Source organism: Micropterus dolomieu, linkage group LG01 (genome assembly GCF_021292245.1).
Source record: "Micropterus dolomieu isolate WLL.071019.BEF.003 ecotype Adirondacks linkage group LG01, ASM2129224v1, whole genome shotgun sequence".
Lineage (NCBI taxonomy): Eukaryota > Metazoa > Chordata > Actinopteri > Centrarchiformes > Centrarchidae > Micropterus > Micropterus dolomieu.
Genome location: NC_060150.1, coordinates 25,935,057 through 25,949,778, shown reverse-complemented (window position 1 = coordinate 25,949,778; position 14,722 = coordinate 25,935,057). Strand labels below are relative to the sequence as shown.

The 14,722-nt window shown below is 39.7% G+C and overlaps 1 protein-coding gene across 3 annotated transcripts in view; it reads left to right on the top strand.

Moving 5' to 3' along the window:
- svila (supervillin a) overlaps positions 1-14,722 on the top strand; it is a 93,489-nt gene that overhangs the window by 17,233 nt on the left and 61,534 nt on the right. For 2 of the 3 annotated variants that reach the window (XM_046062529.1, XM_046062537.1), the window contains exon 2: positions 2,371-2,441. The exons of the other annotated variant lie outside the window; for it this stretch is intronic. The gene's annotated coding sequence lies outside the window, so the exon portion shown is untranslated. The remainder of the gene's footprint in view (positions 1-2,370; positions 2,442-14,722) is intronic. 3 annotated transcript variants of the gene reach the window in all.

Genomic DNA, 14,722 nt, shown 5'->3' with positions numbered 1-14,722 from the left:
TGTCTTGCTAATTGCCTATAATTTCCGCCTGTTGTCTATTCCATTTGCACAACAGCATGTGAAATTGATTGTCAATCAGTGTTGCTTCCTAAGTGGACAGTTTGATTTCACAGGAGTGTGATTGACTTGGAGTTGCATTGTGTTGTTTCAGTGTTCCCTTTATTTTTTTGAGCTGTGTGATATAGATATAGATAGATATAGATAGAGAGATAGAGAGAGATAGAGAGATAGATATATATATATATATGAGATAGATATAGATATATATGAAAATCAGATTTAATTGGAATATAATGAAAAACTATAGCCTTTGCTTTACCACAAATTTTTTATGCTTTTTTTTTTATGTAGAAGTATAATGAAGAGTCGCACGATTATGCGATATAATGAGACACACGATAAAAGTTTATAACAAATTTAAAACTCCAGAACAGAGAAAGCAACTCAAACATAAAATCACAACAGTTTGGGTCATTTAAACATTTCCAGCTGACGAGCACCAGTTCAGATCAGCCAACAAGCAAGCGAGCGAGCGGCGTCTGAGAACACCCGCACATGTTCATGTACATGTTGTGTACCAGTATATGAAGTGTGGCCCACGCTCTGACAATGCCACGTATATCAAAAGATTTTTGTCACTAAGTGCTTACTTCCTGTTGCCAGTAGGTGGTGCTATGATATCGACTGAATATTTGCATGTAGATGTGTTCAGTGTGGTACTCTTATCAAGCATGTAAAGTTTGGTACAGATCTGAGTGGTGGCTAAGCACCACGCCACGGACACAACCGTTGACGAAAACTCACAGAACAACTTGCGTTGTCGATGCTTTTTGATTGCTCAGCCACAATTTGAAGTCGATCAGATATATTCTCTAGGAGGAGTTCATTAAAGTACAGACCCTGTAAAACGCCAACAATGGCCCGGGGGCTGCTCTTGAGGGGGCGTTAGCGAGCCATTTTGCCACGCCCTTTTTGAAAAAACCATATGACATGTAAATTCAAAGTTTAAGTTTTAAATAATGTTTTGTGAGTTTTCAAGCAAAAACAATAGGGCTTAAGCTGCTTCGCTAGACTTCTCCTTGCATTGTTTGTCCACCAGAGGCCACTCTGCAACTCCCCCATTGGCGACACCTTTGGGCCACAAATCCACCACAAAATACAGCAATCAGCTGACATTCTCAGCTATACTTTTGGTCAAAGTACTATTACAATAAAAAATGTTTATTTCTAAACTGTATTATGTCATGTTATCTTGGTTAAGTCTCATAACTACAAATAACAATTGTTAGGAATAATCTTTGTTTAAGTTTTACATTTCTGAAAAGGAGTAAAAAAGCATTGACTGATCTATCGGATTTAAAATCCTGAAATATCAATCGGTATCGGTCTTAAAAATCTCATATCAGTAGCGCTCTAATGTGGAGTAATAAATCGCAGCTCTTTATTGATATTAGAATATTTCAAGTTGTTAATTTCAGTTAATAAACAATGTAACTATTAACAAAATAATGTATACAGCTTATTGTTGCCAAGAACTAGTGCTTCAAATGTGAGTCTTGACACGTTTTTACTGATTTTGCAGAACTGCCCCCCTTCTTTAGAATTGTGCCCCAGTCAATGGTCGACGATTGGGTGTGTTATGCTAGTATTGGTTAATGTATCTTGGAGCCTCAAGCTTCAAGCAGAGATGAGGAGTGGGCTAGAGATATCTGGTAAGCTCACCTCTGTCTAACTCCTGTTCAGAGGCCTGCGATGTGATGATAAAACAATTATCCATCTTTTTTTCTATTCAGTATATCTTTTTTCTATCAGTGTGACTACTTGGTACTTTTTAAGTAAAGTATTTATAATGATCTATCCGGGTTTGGGGATCTTCCCCCAAGAAAATGGTATGTTTTCCCATAAAATATGGGAAACAACAGACTTTTATTAATGGACATACTGTGACCTACACTGTACATTCTTGCCAGATGATACTTACTGCTAGTCTTTTCCTCTACTCCACAAGCTTTCACCATCACTTTCTGCTGCTCGCTCTCTTTCATTCCCAAGGGAAAATCATTAGTTGCGCCTTGATATTAATGATTGTGTAAAATTTGAGTAGTGGCTGTAATTCATTCAGCAGCAGCATTGCACTGAATTTAGAGGCAAAACTGCACGCCACAGACTGTCCGGCCGCTGTACCGTGCTTTTGGCCTTCTGTCAACATTACGTTGTCAGTTAACATTTCGAAAATCAATTTTTGACATTTGTAAATAGATTTAGAATTGTCTGTGTCACAGTACATCTAAGAATCAATCCCCCCCCCAACCCCTTATATTATGTTGAAATCCCCAACACACTGTGGTGACTAAGTTAATTTGTTTTCAGGACCAGGTGGCGTTCAGGAGCCTGGACTCTGGAGTAAGAAAGTTGAACTCGTCTGTCTCAATGATCATCTTGTAAGTACATCAGCTGGGTCCATTTGTACTTCTCATAAAAACAGATTCTTCCCTTTAGAGTTTCTGAATGTTTCATGGGACAGAACTGCAGCCAAGAGGACATACAGTACATTACTGAGCAGCTTGGCCCATTGATCACAGTAGGAAGGGGGGATTTCCGCCTTTTCCTTTCCTGAGGTCAGCCAGACAAGGGCCGACCTTTACAAGGCCTCTTTCTTTGTTGCTGGTTCACATCCACCGGTTAGTGGTAAACATTTTTATGATGAGGTAAATCAACAACAGACTGGCTGTACAGACAATGCCAAACTTTAAACTCCTTGCCATGGTAACAGCTTCCTGTTTGTGTGTATCTTTTGTGAAGTTTTTGATATTACATTAGTTATTTCTAAGTAGTTTTGGATTAGATGTTGTATATTTTTATGACCTAATGAAAGAACTTCAGATTAAAGTCTTTTTAAAATAGTTTTATCCGCATAAATGACACATTCAGTGCTTTCTAAAATAGCCAGGCGTCATTCTCTATGTTTTATAGAATGATGCCAAAAAACAAAAAGTAGCCTACAACATTTAATATGCATTTTGTTTTATTTCTCCTTAGATATTTTTGATGCTTGTAAACAATCTGGAGAAATCCAACACCATGATCACCAAAAACCATGATATAGCGTGAACAACAGCACAGCAAGTAATGTAACTAATGTTAGTCGTGGGTTAGCAAACTGCAGCTACAGTTGCTGCTGCGCAGCTAACATGCAGAGGCGAGACGGTCCCAGAGCCAGCACACCAGCTCCAGACGACGTTAATCACAACTCTCCTGCTGCTATAGCTGACATCACAACAACAACATGTCTTGGCCAATTAGAGAGTAAGCTGAATGTCCATGGGCAAGTCACTTAATGTTGCCTGACACACACATCACAGCTGGATTACTGTTGTGTGGCGTGGTGCGGGCCACTTTGTTTGTTTCACAGTTACAGAGCCAGGGCTGTGTACAAACACCAGATTTATTTATATTTACACACAGAACTAACAGCTAGCAGACCATGAGGAAATATTTGATGAATATGACAAAAAGACGTGTATTGGATTAGAATCACGTACCCCACCTTTTAAAGGAACAGTATGGCATTTCAGGATATGTTTTCCATGATTTGGAAAGTTCTGGTTTTGTAGAAAAGTGCCTGGGGCTATTATAAGAAATTACATTATTAGATTATTAATACTGATGCATCAATGTGATTGCCAACCTAGGGGTCAGGCCACCTCCAAAGAGTAATAAGATGAAGCTGAAAGGTCGTAAGATTACTGAGACAATAAATGGAGTTGTGCTATACAATTTTCTCCAATCTTATCTTTTTGTAAAATGTAGGATTCTTTCATGTCTTTGGGACTTAACCAACTCCATTGCCATTTAAAACATGGCAGGGGGCCCAAAGTAGACAGTTTATGTTTTTGGAGGGGTCTCTCAGAACCTTTTTATCTTTAACTGTGTGTTTTATAAATACATTTGGTTTTTGATTTTACTTAAAAAGCGTATGCACGTCCACATCCATGTGAGGATGCCAGGCAACACAGACCATGGACATGAATCTCCTGCCTGAAGTCCTCCGTATTTCTCTCCCTGATAAGGAGCAAAAGGTCTGGTAATCTTTAACAACCTGGAGGAACTGGACCTTGCATCCTGTTTGTTTCTTTTTTTGTTGGCCATTGGCTGGTCTACTCCGTGAGTTTCGTCTCTCCAAACCTTGCTCTGAGAAGAGGAGAGCTTGGCAGACACACACAGAATCCCTCCCATTACAGAGCTGGCATTCTGTCTTGCCTACATGGATACCTGGGTAATGTAAATCACATCGCCCAATACAATATACTGTGTTATCTCACGCTGCTGCTAGCCTTGTGGATGGGGTTGTTTCAGGTTTGGTGTGGGTAGATTGAGCACCTGTGCAAATATATGACCAATTTGTGCTTGTATCTGTAGTAGTGATGCGGGCAGTTCACACTAATAAGTTGGACTTCTGATATTATTAATTCAACACCCTCACTGGCACCGATGGACAAACTTTCCACTGTTTCGGTTGTATGTCTTTCCTAGATGCTAGACATATTAGACCTCAGCAGCTGTTGTGGCAGTGTTTTGCCAAGTACACACACACACACACGTGTCACGCACACACATGTGTCGCACTTCAGAGAAGAACTCTAATCAGCCAAAATAAGTGAAATCTCCTGTGTGGGGTTATTATGGGTGTCCAGGGCATCTAACCTACCAGTCCTTTATTTTAGAAATGCCACTATTGTTATTGTTGGACCTTCTAAATTGAACGTTATGTAGCGACAGCAGGACCGTGTTAATGTAAGGCTAGCTGGCTGCTCCTGCCTTGCATCACTATAGGCTAGTATAAAGAAATCGCTCAACCTTTGCTTTGTACCGCTAAAATCAATACTTTAACATAATACCGCAGGTGTGCAGGAAAGTAATATGGATCGCGTTAGCTGGTGAAATCAGGTGAGCCTTACAAATGTAGTATTTTGCACCGGATAACGTTAGCAACGGCAATCTGTGTTAGCCGGCAAGCTAATGTTATCTAATTTGAGCCAACTAAAGCACAAAATCACAATATATTTCACATGCTTTGCAGTAATGTTAGTTTACCTGTCCAACAGAATGAAAGCCAACTCAATGTCGGTTTTGTCGGTTTTCACCCAACGTCGATCTGCTTGTCATTCAGCCTGATGGGCTTCAGCACATAAAACTTTGTTGTTTTCTATCCTAATGTGGAGTTTGTGCTGGGAACCTGTCTTTTTTGTGTTAGGGAACTCCATGTCATTTAGCTGCAGTGTCTTTGCTGTTGAGTGCAGTCAGTAGAAAAGGCAAGACGCTAAGGAGCATGCATTCATGTCACATTTTGTGGAAAATCCGACCCATGGTCTTCACATAGGAATAGGCATACTGGCTGTCAGAGGTAACAAAAAAACCCAGCAAGTGGATTGTTTTTATGTGAGGTTACAACCTCTTCACACACAGGCAATAAAGAAGTCATTCATTTAAAAACTACATATAGCCCCTTTAAGAAATACACAACAAACATTTACATACATTTTTGTAGGTTTTATATACTTTCCTTAAATCCTAGTGCAAGAAAAAAGGTCTACATTGGTGGTTAGTTTCTAATCATCTAAGTACTAACTTGACAATAATCATAACCAGTTGATGAAAGTCCTGCCCCATCCAGACTGTGATGGGTCAGTTCATGAAAAGTGAAACTGATGAACGCATCGACTTTATGAAAAGTTGAACATGTTTTGACAAAAGGCACCTGATAAGGTTTCCCTTAGTTCTTTGTATTCCCTGTAAATCCATCCTACTTCTAGTGTGTCACACAAATGATCAGCACCTGGTAGGGTAGGACTTTACTTAAAGCTTTGTTGTGTAATCATCTGACTTTGTTTGTGTTCTCTTTGTGCCCTTGTAGAGCCAGGCTTTGTAAGGCTTATGTAATGTTACTTAGACTAGGTTTAACCTCCAAATAAAGTGGTTTAGATCGGTAGTTACCAGATTTACAGTGCTGTGGAATAGAAATCAAGACATTTCAAATCCCTTGATTGATCTTGTGATCGCTTGGGGGGCGGCTCCTGACTGGTTGGCTTATTTACATCCTGTCTGATGGTTTCTTTCCCATAGACTACTTTTAAGCAATGTTGCCTACATCTCAACAAGGGTGATTTCAACAGCCAGTCTTATTTTTGTCCCCACCACTTTTACGGTTTTAGTTAGATTTACACACTAAAGTTTGAATAGAGAAAAGGACTGTCATTGGTGGTTGAATTGTGGGTTTTGTATTGAGCACTCACTGTATAATACACTGTAGTGAACTTCCCAAGTTCTTGTGTGCTTTGTGTTGTTGTTTGTTGGTACCTTTTGAAATTCCTGGTTGTTAATGATTGTTAAGTAGTGTTTACAGTGATTGAAGCCCAAATGAGCTAAATGTTATTCCTACATTCTTACATTCCGAAGTGGCATATACAATTTGTCAGTGGCAGCAAAAAAAAAAAAAAAATACTACAGTACAATAATACTGTGAAAACAGTTAATTTCAGACCCAGGTCCTGGGTTTTGCCACAGGCTAAATACAGGCTCCCCTAACTCTGGAATTGGTTTAGGTTGTTTGGGCTTTACAGCACAGGACAGGAAAAGCTGCGGAGACTCATCAAAGCTGAAATAACTACTGCAACCCCCTGCAAGTGTTATTTTTCTTTTAATCAATATTTAGGTTTACAGACAATAATCTCAATTCCCGGAGATGGTCTATTTTTAGTAAAGATGCAAAAACATAATTTAGCAGTAAAACTAAATTTGATTTTATGGGATAGTGAATTGAAATGCAGTAATTTACCCAATTGTATCATAATTATTTTATATACTAGATTTGTAGGTGTAAGAAAACATTCACATTTCTTTTTGTCCTTCCCCTCAACACATCTGAAACCACATCTCAGTGAGTGAGTACAATGTTATTCTAACCAATTGAAATGACTCTTAAAAAACTACAAAATATTTAAAATTACAAAATTAAGTGGAATATTTCTTAAAAGCCCAACTCGATTCATTCAAGCAGACTAACATCTGCAGACAAGTTTCTTTATAGGTTCCTGCTGTTTGCCCAAACTGCAATTTACTCCTCAGGCCCCGGAGCTCTTCAAGACTCTTTACATACACTGACATACCTCCAACACTAATAAATACTCCATCAAATCCACCCACGTTGTTTTTGCTATATATTAGGTGTGTTCTGCGTGTCTACTGAACATTATTTTACCCATCTATCTAAAACTGAAATGTGTTTTTCTACATCCCTCCTTGTATGTGTCATTGAAAGGTTCTTAGTTGATGAAGCACACAGAATGAGATAGATGTGACTCATGCACAGGATACTCCCAATGACAACAGGACTGAATCAAATAGAGGGATCAAATAGGTTGATTCAGTAAAATATATGAAATTCAGTTTACTTAGTCACATCTGACTGACTGACTGCTGTTAGTCCTATGCTGGGAAGGGAAGGCTCACCCGTGTGGTCCTAACCATTCAATAGAACTATCTTCAACATGCCCTGATGAAGCGGAGTGTGTGTGAGGTCACGATGTTATCCAAGTCTGTCCACCCCATGTCATGTCTTGCCAGGTGATGAGTTAATGAGGAGTCATTATGAAAGGTCGAATCTGACTGGGTAACTGTTAAGTTGACAGATGTACATGAACACACACCTACACCTGGTGCTGCTCATCATTGTCCCTGGTCTGATGCCATGCTGGAGCTCAGAGCTTGCCTTTTATAGGAAAGCATTCATACAGAATGCCTGGGAGGGTACGGCTTGTGGTTGTGGAGGCTGTGGTTGTGTTCACATGTTAGAGCTGCTGAATACTTGTCATTACATCATCTATGCCAGTGTATCTGTTATTCATGTGATTAATTTAAAGCATTTCCTGCTGCTGGGACTCCTATCAAAGCCTGATTGTCATATATATTTTTTACATTTTGTGTAAATAGTGTAGGGCTGACCCCGAATAGTCGAAGATTCGATGCTTCGATGGGTGGAGCCTGATTCGACTGTCAATCTCACAGTCCAAGTTTCGCAGCGAAACAAGGATCATGCCATTTTCGCGATATGGGGGTGCTCAACGTCTGATTTTACATAGAACTACCAGTTTTCTCCCAATAAGTTAATATACAGCCTATTACAATATAGATCTAAACGTTTAATGCTGTAAATAAAACAATAAAACTTTCAATAAATGTTTTTGAAGTGCGTCAATAAATCCAAAATTGTAACCCTAACCTTGGGTCGTCAGTGTGCATGCGTAAGTGTAGCTTGTATGTGTGCAGTGGCAGAAGATGAAGAGACCGAGGCCCAGCTTCACGGTGTTGTGCCAAGTTGTCCGCACCTCGCAGGACTTTCGGATAATTTATCACCGTTGATGAACCACATAAAGAATATTTTATCGTTTTTAAATAGCCGGCTACTTGAAATAGACCCACGGGGAACCGTGACGTGCATGCAGTTGTCGGCAGCAGTAATGCCACAGTCTGAGTAATGCACGTAAAAGTCTGCACAAGACCGGTGAATGACAGGCGAGAGAGAGAGAGAGAGAAAAGGGTCTTCAAAAAGCCTCAGTTTAGCTGGAAATTTACAGTGTAAGGTGAATGAAAAGAGACTGCAGCTCTGCAGCTTCTCAAGATTAAAGCGGAGCTACTGTGTGTAACACCCCCCTCCCGGTTCGCAATCGCCGCGCACAAAAACACACACATGATTTGACTATCAGTAGACTATAGACAGGACTTGACGATTCTGATTCGACTACGTAAATCCTTAGTCGGGGACAGCCCTAAAATAGTGTTGTTGTTTTTTTTTATGGTTAATAACTTTGAATAATAATAACTTTTTTGTCTTTTACCACATTCACTCAGTCTTTTCCTGAATGGCTTACCTTGTAGAGGTGTGGAAAATAATTGACTTTTAGATGCATCGCGATGCGGACTTGGACGATTCTGATTCGATTCACAAATGTCAAAAAAGGCTCTAGAATGAATGACTGCTGCTACTAAACTTCCACATGATCAATAACTAACGTTAATGATTTTCACCCGCACACTGTACAGCACGGTAATGCTTAGCTAGCGTCCTCTCCTTATTCTTCAAAGCACAGCTACGTGACAGGCGACAGTAGATGACGATGAAAGTGAGCGGAGCAGAGGAAAAGATGAGCGCTACATTTCAGTCTGGCTGTAAATGTACAGTGCAGGTCACAGTGTGCCTGTTAATTAAAATCTGTCTGTTGTTTTCCAATTGCTGGATAAGATAAGGCGGTTGGCGCTAGCTAATATCTCCTCTTCAGACTGCAGTCTGGAAGCTGAGTGGGATGTTTTTTGGCTGCTAGTTCTAGTTTGTTGTCATTCATCCACATATTGAGTATACAAATGAACAAAATGCAGTTTCTAACGGTCCATGGTGCTCAATATAAGATGTCAATCATCTTACAAGACAAAACACAAACATGTAACTACACTAGACAAGACAAAAAAAAGGATCAGTCTGCCTTAATTTATTTAAGGCAGAGTGAACATGGTGTGGCTGGAGCATTGTAAAGTGCAAAGTTCAACCTGTATCTGACTCTATACTAATAACAGCAGCATCAGAAATGAAAATGGCAGCAGCAGTAATAATTCTGTAAAAATGTAATTGTGCTATGCAACGTTAACTACATTTATAAGACATTAAATAACTGCATTTTAACTAACTACTTAGTTGGATTGTTAAATACTTAGCTTTAAAAGTGAGAATTTCCATAATTACTTGTTTGAAAAACTCTTAAAACCATTAATTTTGGTTCTTTGTTGCTACATCTGGTGGATATTGCTAATTTCAATACAGAAACACCTAGTCACTGTTCTCTTGTTTCACTATATTGTTGGTTCTTCCCCGTTCTCCTCTGTTGACTTAATGCATTTCAGCAACAAGTGCTCTGACTCTGTATTCTACACCGGAAGTGGGATGTATCATCTTGAAATATTCTGCCTGCGATCACCTTTCACTGCAATTTAAGCAAATATCTGAGCACCCACAGTATAATGTACAGCGTGGAGGACAGACAAAGCTGGAGGAAATTACATAGACTTTCTAGTACAGCAGTTTGACAAACATTGATTGCTACATAGCGGCACTAAGTACATCAACTCCCCTGCACAGCTCTGTGATTAGCTGGGCATCTTACAGTTGTGATAGTAATGGTGGCTAGTAAGAATGTGTTGGTATTATGAATTTTATGTGTTTATAACAATATCATGTAACACAAGCTGTTAAGGGTTGTTGAGTGGCCGTTTATCCACACAGTCACTGTGGAGACTCTTCTGGTTAGTTAAACTACAGTCCAGTTTTTCATGGACATGGTCTTATTATTGTGTCTCTATGGAGGAACGAAACTGCCAAAATAAAATATGAAATGACTTGATAAATGGGAGGCCGTGGCTCAGGAGATAGAGCGCGTTGCCTGTTAATCGGAAGATCGAATCAATCCATGGCTCCTCCAGGCTGCATGTCGAAGTGTCCTGGGGCAAGATACTGAACCCTGAATTGCCCCAGATGGCCATCAGTGAATGAATGTGTGTGAATGGTCGCAAAGACTAGAAAGGCGCTATACAAATACAGAGCATTTAATTAAAATAAATTAATATGCCATTAAATGCAGCAAAATAATATGTAGACCACTAAAGTTTCTTTAGTGTCAGCTTCTGTCAAGCTTAAGGCCATTGTACAACAAGTCAAGGTACAGCGTAACGTGCGAAGTTGATGCTTCGTCTGCAGACTGCTTTACTCTTGAGTGTCATGTGACCAGAGCGTAATCGCATTATATATTTATATTTGTAACAATTGATCAAAACACTATGTGGAATGCAAAATAAGTCACTAAAAAAGACTAATCCATGGATGAGTACTGTTCCCTTCAGCTCTACTGAACTTTTCAATCTCCTTTAACTCATTGTTTTGGTTTTCTGGCCTGCAAACTCAACTCAACTAAAAGGAGAGCATATTGGACATTTATCATGTTGCCAGGAACACAACGTCAAATGAATACTAATGTTGCTGTGTCTTCTATGTGTGTATAATGCAGCTTTAATGTGTTTTGTAAATTACTCTTGAAATTTAAGGCAGATTTTTTCCAACCTTTCACTGGTTGCAATGGGTTGCAAACTTGAATTTATTAACACAGCATGGCCAAGTTTGATGGGTGTAGCCGGACCCAAGAGTACTAAGTACTTATGTAATAATGTAGTAAAACTACTGAGTACTCACGGGTTGGAGAGGCAACATGTTGACGGGCATTCCAGCTAGTGTGATTCCATCGCAAGATGGTGTCTAGTTTACTGCTAGTTTCAGTAGAGAGCTCTCGTGTCCCATTGTGCACTGGCACCTCTAAAAGCGTTCCATGCTCATTGAAGCCTCTAGCCTTGGAAGAATTTGGTACAAATGGCCAGCTTATGTCAATATTGGCCTTTGAAGATCAACTGTATATTGCTTGCAGGCATTTTAAAATAGTTTCCCGGTGCTTGTCGTCAGACTTGAGTTCAGTCTAGTTAACCTCTGACCTGGAGGAAAACGACAATACAAACTGTCAGAGGAAGTGATGCAGCTCACTCACTTATCTCCAGTAGGAACTGGACTAATGTTTGTGTCTGTGTTTGTCAGTTATAGCCGTTGGTCTTCAGCCATGTGGGAAAGTTGTTCCCTCTGCGCATGAGTTGTTGCTTTCTCTGGTGTACTGTCCCTCTGCTTGACTCATCAGGGCTGCTGGAAGGAATAAAAAGGAATTCCTCCCCCTCCTATCTCTGCTGGGTGTTTCACTCCCCCCCTCTCACCCCTTCATTTTCACTCCTCGTTGGAGCTCATTAGGACAAATTCCCATTTCTATTCATCGCTGTCAAGATGTCCGTTAGCACTGTTAGACACACTCCAGGTGTATGTCTCTCTCTGTGATAAATTGTGGGCTGGAATCCTGATGATTCACTCCCAGATGCCAGGCTGACTATAACTGTGCCTGTCGCTGCCTATACGGGCCAATGCTTGTGTCAATGCCAAACCCACCCTGTGGTTTTGTGGGCAGTGGTTACTTGTGAGGAGTCATGTGACTCCTGGTCCTTCCAGTCCTACCCTCTGGCAGGCTCACTCTTTCACTGCCCTGTTCTTCTCCTCTTTGTCCTTGCTATCATCGTTCTTCCTTCCTGCTGTTTCTCAAGTGTTCTGAGTATAGATACTGACTTTGTGTGGAGACAATCTATTTTGCAAAGAACAACTGGCAGCAGACGAGCTATGAAAGGTACAGTCCCTTGTTCATCTTCAGTTTCTCTTCTGGGCCATCACCTAGTCTTTCGATCTCAACCTTTGTTTTTCCTGTGTTGTCTCACTTCAGCTGTATGATTGCTCTCCGGTCTGGTTGTATCCGCTCATTAATGTGCTTTGAAAGGCTATTATCTGCCAGGAGTTGTGTGTACCAACAATTTTGCTGCTGTTGAGTAGACATGGGCTGGTATGAGATATTCACAGTATGATAACCTTAAGCAAAAATATCACAGTTTCACAGTATTGCGGTATTGCCATTACACCTATAAAATGTTATTTTTAAATGTCTGGCTAAGAAGACATTAACTTTTTTCCATTGGACACAATATATTTTATTTTTAAGCAACAGCATATACTACTGCTGCTAAGAATAATATCAAATAACGCTTAAAATCAATTGTTATTTCAGTGTTTATGCACAAACACATAAGGAGAGAGAGCAGCATGGGTGTCTCTCTCTTGCACACACACACACACACACACACACACACACACACACACACACACACACACACACACACACACACACACACACACACACACACACACGGTCTCTCTCTGTACAACAGACAAACAGTGGAAAAGATGCCAGAGCCAGCAGTTGTATTTTTCTCCTCTTGTAATTTTTAACAAATTTACACCATGGCGATACCAGCTAAATTAAATTATTGTGCTAAATCACAGAAACGTAGTACTCCGCTCTGTGAAGTAACATGAGGGGTGAAACTAGCTCTGTAACCTCAGTAGCAAGTCAATAGTATTTATTTCACAAGTGCTAAACACTCTTACGCTCTTAGCTTGTTGCAAATATTAATTTCACGATAGTGTTACGTTGAATTTAGCGACGAGTGTCGAGTAGTGGTGTAGATGGGATATCATAATATATAATGCCTCTGTCTTTTTTGATGGGGGGAAAATGTTCAGGGGTTCCCCTCCTATGGCCATTCTTCACACAGGTGACTGACTGCTCGCACCAGCCGGAAGGGGAGGGGTCATGTTACTTTCTACGCTGCAGTCAGCCAGCAGGATTCCTGCACTTTCTGTCTTTAACGAGTCAAAAGGAAAAACAGCTCATACCTCAGCAACGGTATAACATAACATTTTTGTTGTTTTGAAACCTTGAGTTTTTCATACCGCGAGATACCTAGAAACCGGTAACTGCCATGCCTACTGTTGAGTATGTGTATGTCATGGCAGTGTAGGATGGTAGAGAAGACTAGAAAGGCTGATAGCTCAAGCCCCTCTATTCCCTCCACCTGTCCCATTTTTTATTTTATCTATTAATTGTAAAAGCCTGTCACAATGTCCTAGAGCCCAAACTGGTGGCTCGGATGGCTTGTTTTGGCCAACCAACTGTCTAAAACCAAAGATATTTATTTTACTAAAATGAGGTAAGACAAGGAAATGAAGCAAATCCTCATACATTATATAAAAAGCTTGAGAAATCAATAGTTTTGCATTTTTGCTTGAAAAATTACATTAGCGATGAATCAATTATCTAAATAGTTGGCAGTTCATTTTTTGTTGATCTACTAATCGATTAATCATTGCAGATCTACTGGATAGTTGTCAAGTACAGAACAGGATGCTTAAATGTGAGGTAGTCTCACAATTGCCATATCAGCTTTACAGGTGGTAAGTCAATCTTGTCTTCAGAACTTGTTTCTGTTGCCCACAAGTGGCCTAAAAAATTATTATTGCAGGTTATGAAGCATGAGAAGCAACGTAAACACTGCTGGAGCTTGGATACTGACCACTTGCATGAAAAGAAAACGCAATAGTAAGAATACCGGTTTATCCTTGACTTGATATGTGTTATTCCCATGCAAAGGTTAGGCTCATGTTTTGCATTTTTTTTGCATTGTTGCTGTGTGGACCTGTTTTAGCCTGAAATGTGGCAATGTTGGTTTTGGAGTTGCAATAAATGTTCAATCAATTGGTTAGTCAACAAGCATGGAAAAATTCAGCACTTGATTGTTCGCGCAATGTGAGAATTTTCTGCATTTTCTTGTATTGTACATTGAATATGTTTTGTAATATTTTATAGACAAAATGATTAATCAGTGAATTTGCTCATCTAAGTTTTATTCAGCTAAGACATGTCCTCTCTAAAAGGTCCAAACTCACCTAAAGATTTACCTACATGCTTGAGTTCATTGAAGTTTGCTTTTGTATAGGTACAATAAATTTAGCCCTTTATTAGTTAAAGGTTTCTTCATCCTAAAAGATGTGCATCCTCTAGCTTACCTTTTGAGCATATCAATATCCTTTTGGTGCCTTAAATAGGCTATCTCAGTTAGTCTTGAAATCTCTGAAATATAGTGATAATATAAAACAGGGTTGATAATGAGATGGATTTGTTTTAAACAACTCTCTCTCCAACCTGTT